Source organism: Ceratotherium simum, chromosome 23 (genome assembly GCF_057802395.1).
Source record: "Ceratotherium simum simum isolate JZ-2026a chromosome 23, ASM5780239v1, whole genome shotgun sequence".
NCBI lineage: Eukaryota > Metazoa > Chordata > Mammalia > Perissodactyla > Rhinocerotidae > Ceratotherium > Ceratotherium simum.
Window position 1 is genome coordinate 43,286,904 of NC_141922.1, and position 5,347 is coordinate 43,292,250.

The following is a 5,347-nucleotide window of genomic DNA, read 5'->3' on the forward strand; positions in this document are numbered from 1 at the left end:
CAACTAAATGCAATGTGGGGTCCTGGTTTGGATCCTGGAATAGAAAAAGGACATTAAGTGAAATTCAAATAAAATCTGTATCTTAATTAGTGATATGATGTTTATGTCCTGATTGTGATCATTGTACTGTGGTTATAAAAGCTGTTAACATTAAGGGAAACTAGAGTAAGGGTATTTTTGCAACTTTTCTTTAAGTCTAAAATTATTTCAAAATCAGAAAGACTACAGCGAATGAAGAGACAAGCCACAAAGTGGGAAAAGATGTTCACAACACGTAGTCAACAAAGGACTAGTATCCAGAATACATAAAGAAAGCTAACAAAATAGTAAAAAAAAAAAAAAAAAAAAATTGCAAAAGTCTAATAGAAAAATGGGGAAAAGCCCTGAACAGGCACTTCACAATAGAGGAAACTCAAATGGCCAATTAATATTTGAAAAGATACTAACCTCATTAGTAATCAGAGGAATACAAATTAAAACCATAATGAAATACCATTCTATATTCACTTGATTGGCAAAAATTAAAGACTGACAATACCAAGTGTGGATGCTCTACTGTTGATATGCACACCCTTGACCTAGTTTATTCCATTCCAGGTATAAACCATACAGAAATGTGTGCTTGTGTGCATCAGGACTCATGTACAAGAACTTTCACTATGACATTTTTTTTCAACAGCCAGAAGCTGGAAATGCCAGTGTCCACTAGAGGTAGATTGGATAAATTGTGGTACACTCACACAGTAGACTACTATGTAACAGTGAAAGTGAACAGTCTCTAGCGATACACATCAATATGGATGATTCTTAAAAATAAAGTCACAGAAGAATGTTTGCAACATGATTTCAACTACATATATAAAATTCAAAAGTTAGGCTGAGCTAAACAATCTGTGATTTGGGAGAGCATACATACCTATAGGAATATAAAAAGCAAGGGAATGATTATCACCCAAGTTAGTATGGTGGTTACCAGGCAGGAGAGAGGAGGGTATGATCAGATGGGCAGCGTCCAAGGCAGGGCTCCTCAAGTCCTGGCCCTGTCCTACTTCTTCGCCTGGGTGCTGGCTACATGAGCGTCACAGTACACTCATTCTTTATAGATGTGTTTTATACATTCTTATATACAAATGGATGACTATTTCACAATTCTTAAAAGATACACACACACACCTACTTATGTATTTAATACTTCCCAAAGGATGGACATGAAACTGCCTACAAAGAGAATTGGGGTCTAGGAGCTATGGTTAGAGGGAGATCCACTTGTCACTGTGTACATCCTCTTGTATTTAATCCTACTTAAAATTTTTTTCAGTTCCTTGGTTCTATTCCAGACCTACTAAATCAGAATCTTGGAAGGTGGCCTGGGAATCTGGATTCTTCAACAAGCTCCCCGTGTGATTTTTAGGCAGCTAACATTGAGAATCCCTAGTGTAGTGGGCAGGGTGGCAGAAGGGGGAAGTCAGTGGACTGTGCTGTCAACAATTCCATGAACCAGAACCCAGTCCTCCCCGGAAGTGGAGAGCCCTAAACCTTTTCTTGGGAGAGGGATCCCAGGCACAAGTTGGCTGAGCGCAGGAAGCCAGGGGCTCTTGATCTCGAAGGCTGCTGATTCATACTGCCATTCTGGAAATAGGAGGCAATGGCCCACCGACCATAAAGTGCCTTCTTGGTCTCATGTACTCAGCCAGAGAAGAATATGACTGCTCTCTGTGTTGTTTTCTATGGCATCCTTCTATCTTGATCTCCTTTCTTTTTTTAGTGGTACTGCCTCAGTGATCTGTTTCATTAGATCATGGAGTATATGCAGTTGAGAAGTACTATGACTTGAGTTCTGTGTCGTTGCGTTACTTTTAGGTTTAAAATACTAAAGTATCATTCCTTAGCATACTAATTCATATTTCAAATAAAACTTCTGCCTGAATTTACAATTTAGGATGCCATAAGACTGCAAACTCTAGACCTGGACTGTCTAATATGGTAGCCACTAGCCACTAGCCAAATGTGGCTATTTTAATTTAATTTTAATTAAAATTAAATTTAAAATTCAGTTCCTCAGTCATACTAATGTTGCAAGTGCTCAGTAGCTACACTTGGCTAGGGGGCTATCGTATTGGACATCACAGACAGAACATTTTCATCATCCAGAAAGTTCTATTGGACAGTTTTCTCTAGACTATCAACAGTTCCACAGCTCCTATGCAGCGATCTCGACCCACTACTCTGGCATGTAGCTTTTTCTCCCACTTTACCTGCTTCAAATTATTAGAAATATTCAGGCTGATACCCTGTTTCTTCATGGCCACCCTCCTTCCTATCCAGCCTAGACCCCTTCTGCACCATTTTGGCCACTCTCAAGATTGCATGCTCCACTCTGAATCTTCTATCTTTCTGACATGCCGGTTCTGCTCATCTCCAACCTCATGTCAGTCTGAATGCAGGACTTTGTTTCTATGCTTGAGCTGCCTAAGAGCTACTGGAGGAAATCACACAACTATGGGAACTGGGGCCATGAGACACTTAGGGCGTACAAGCTTGAGTGCCACTGGCCGTCCTTCCTCCTCTTTACTCTCTTCAAGACCCCTAACCCCGTGCTGTCAAACTTGAATGTGCAAATGAATCATCTGGGAGACCTTGTTAAGAATGCAGATTCCAATCCAGTAGGTCTAGGGTGGAGCCAGAGATTCTGCCTTTTTTTTTTTTCCATGAGGAAGATGAGCTCTGAGCTAACATCCATGCCAATCATCCTCTTTTTGCTGAGGAAGACTGGCCCTGGGCTAACATCCGTGCCCATCTTCCTCTACTTTATATGGGACACCGCCACAGCATGGCCTGACAAGTGGTGCATCACAGTGCGTGCTCAGGATCCAAACCCGGGCCAGCAGCAGCGGAGAATGCGCAGTTAACCGCTACACCACAGGCCGGCCCCTCTGCATTTCTAACAATGCTCACAAGTGAGGCCCATGCTGCTAGCTCACAGACCGCCTTTGAGCAGCAAAGCTCTAATCCAGTGGTTCTCAAACTTTAGTGTGCATCAGAATTAACTGGAGGGCGGCCCGGTGGTGCAGCAGTTAAGTGCGCGCGCCCTGCTTTGGCGGCCCGGGGTTCGCAGGTTCAGATCCGGGCGCGCACCAACGCACCGCTTGTCAAGCCGTGCTGTGGCGGCGTCCCATGTAAAGTGGAGGAAGATGGGCACAGATGTTAGCCCAGGGCCAATCTTCCTCAGCAAAAAGAGGAGGATTGGCATCTGATGTTAGCTCAGGGCTGGTCTTCCTCACAAAAAAAAAAAAAAAAAAAAAAAGAATTAACTAGAGGGCTTGTTAAAACATAGATTGCTGAGCCCCCACCTCCAGTTTCTAATTCAGTAACTGGGATGGGGCCTGAGAATGTGTGTTTCTAACAAGTTCCCAGGTGCTGATGCTGCTGTTGGTCCGGGGAACACACCTTGAGACCGCCAACCTAACCCAAAGCTGGCCTTATCTCTCAGCAGATGAGTTTGTCTTCTCTTTGACAGAGGCAATTGAGGTTAGCAGGTGAGAAGCCCTATGTGGGCTCCTGTGGCACCCGCTCTTCCCTTATTGTAGCAATCATCACACTACTAAAGCATGTTACTAACAGGAAGGATAGATTTGTTATCAAGAAAAACACTGAGTAGAGCAGAGATGTGTTGTTTCGTGGACATTATGCACCCATTTCCCTTCTGATAATAGCATCCCAGTTTTCATCTAGGGATCAACTATTATTCCTCCCTCCCTGACCCACAGTAGTTACAGATGGCATTAACTATTCCCTGCTCCAGGAGTCAGCGTATGAATCAGCGTGGTCTATCAGATATGCACTTCCCCTGGCCACAGCAGTTAGACAAGGGATAGGACTGTGACCCAGTCAAAGCGAGTGAGATGCACCGGGACTCTCGGGAACTACTAGGAGAGAGGCTGAAACTCACTGTGAATTCCTGGTCTCTCTGAAAATGAGGGAGCAAATCATGGGGACTGCACAAAATGAATGACATTCCAAAGTGTTTGACTTCTTGAGAATAAGTAACAATCAGTAATTATACGGTACACTCAATTAAGGAGTGAAATAATAGCCATTTAAAAATGCTTTTATTCAAATAATTACACTGGCACATCTAGTGGGGTGATATTTTCAAGTTTTGTAAGCTGGAAACAACATGTATTCAAAGGGATAGTCCTAAAAGAAATGAGGGATTTACTTCCTCTATAAGATGAACAAAACTATAAAACTAAAGTTTTTTGGCTGTCGAGTGATTTGGCCAAAGAGAATGTGTCCCCAAGCTGCTGCAACACACCCTGGCCTAAAGGTTTTAAACAACTTAACACTTAACTAAATCCATTTCATATCCAAATGTAAGGAATAAGCAGGGAAATGAATTTTATCCGTTGGTCAGCATTTACTGAGCACCTCCCCAGGGTAAATGTAGGGAATGGGGTGGAGAGAAGGAGTTGGAGATCCTATGAAGCCAGAATTGATGCGTGTGATAGGGGTAGAGATTAAGAGGCGGGGAGAAGAAGGGAAGAAAAGGATGGTAGATTTTTAGTTTGGGCAAACCTGGGAATACAAAAAGAATACACTCTGGTCTATGTACTTCTATGTGGCGTGTTCTTAATGCTGAATTACAGGAATAAAATTATTCTTGTCAAAGAAACGTTTGACAACTATATTCAAGTTATGTCATAACAATATAGAAATCAATGAAGTGATATTTTATACAGCTATCTCATAGGCTAAAAATAGCCTCTAGAGAAATTTGTAAAGGATGAAAAATGGATTAGTAATTAAAGAGCTGACCAGGCTTCGTGTCTGATAAACAAAGCCACTAAAACAATAACAACAGAGTCTGATGTGGTGGCCTCCCCAGACAGCTTATTTCTCAGTCATCCTCCCAGGACCTACCCTGTCACCATTACTTCTGAAACCCTGGGAGGCCCAGGCCAGAGCTCCCAGCTCCAAACCAAGTGTGGGTTCCAGCGCACATGAAGAGCACGTGGCTTTGTCTCACTGAGGACCCTGGACTGTGTCAATGGCACTGCTCGGGAAGGGAGTCAAATTGGTTAGGTTGATGCATTTAGAAGTTATTGAGTCTTACAAGCCAGGCAGTATTTTTCTAGAAAAAAAAATTACAAATATCTATCCAGCAAGTTAGAAAATCTTGAAATTAAGGAACAATTTACAAAACAAAGTTTTGCTGATCCAAAAAAATTTGACAGAACAGGTATTTGGCAACACGTGCTTGAAGAATGTCCATCTGCAGCCCCAGAGATCTGCAGAAATACCTAAGGACTATGAGCATAAAGAGGCTTCATTAATATTCTTGCACTTA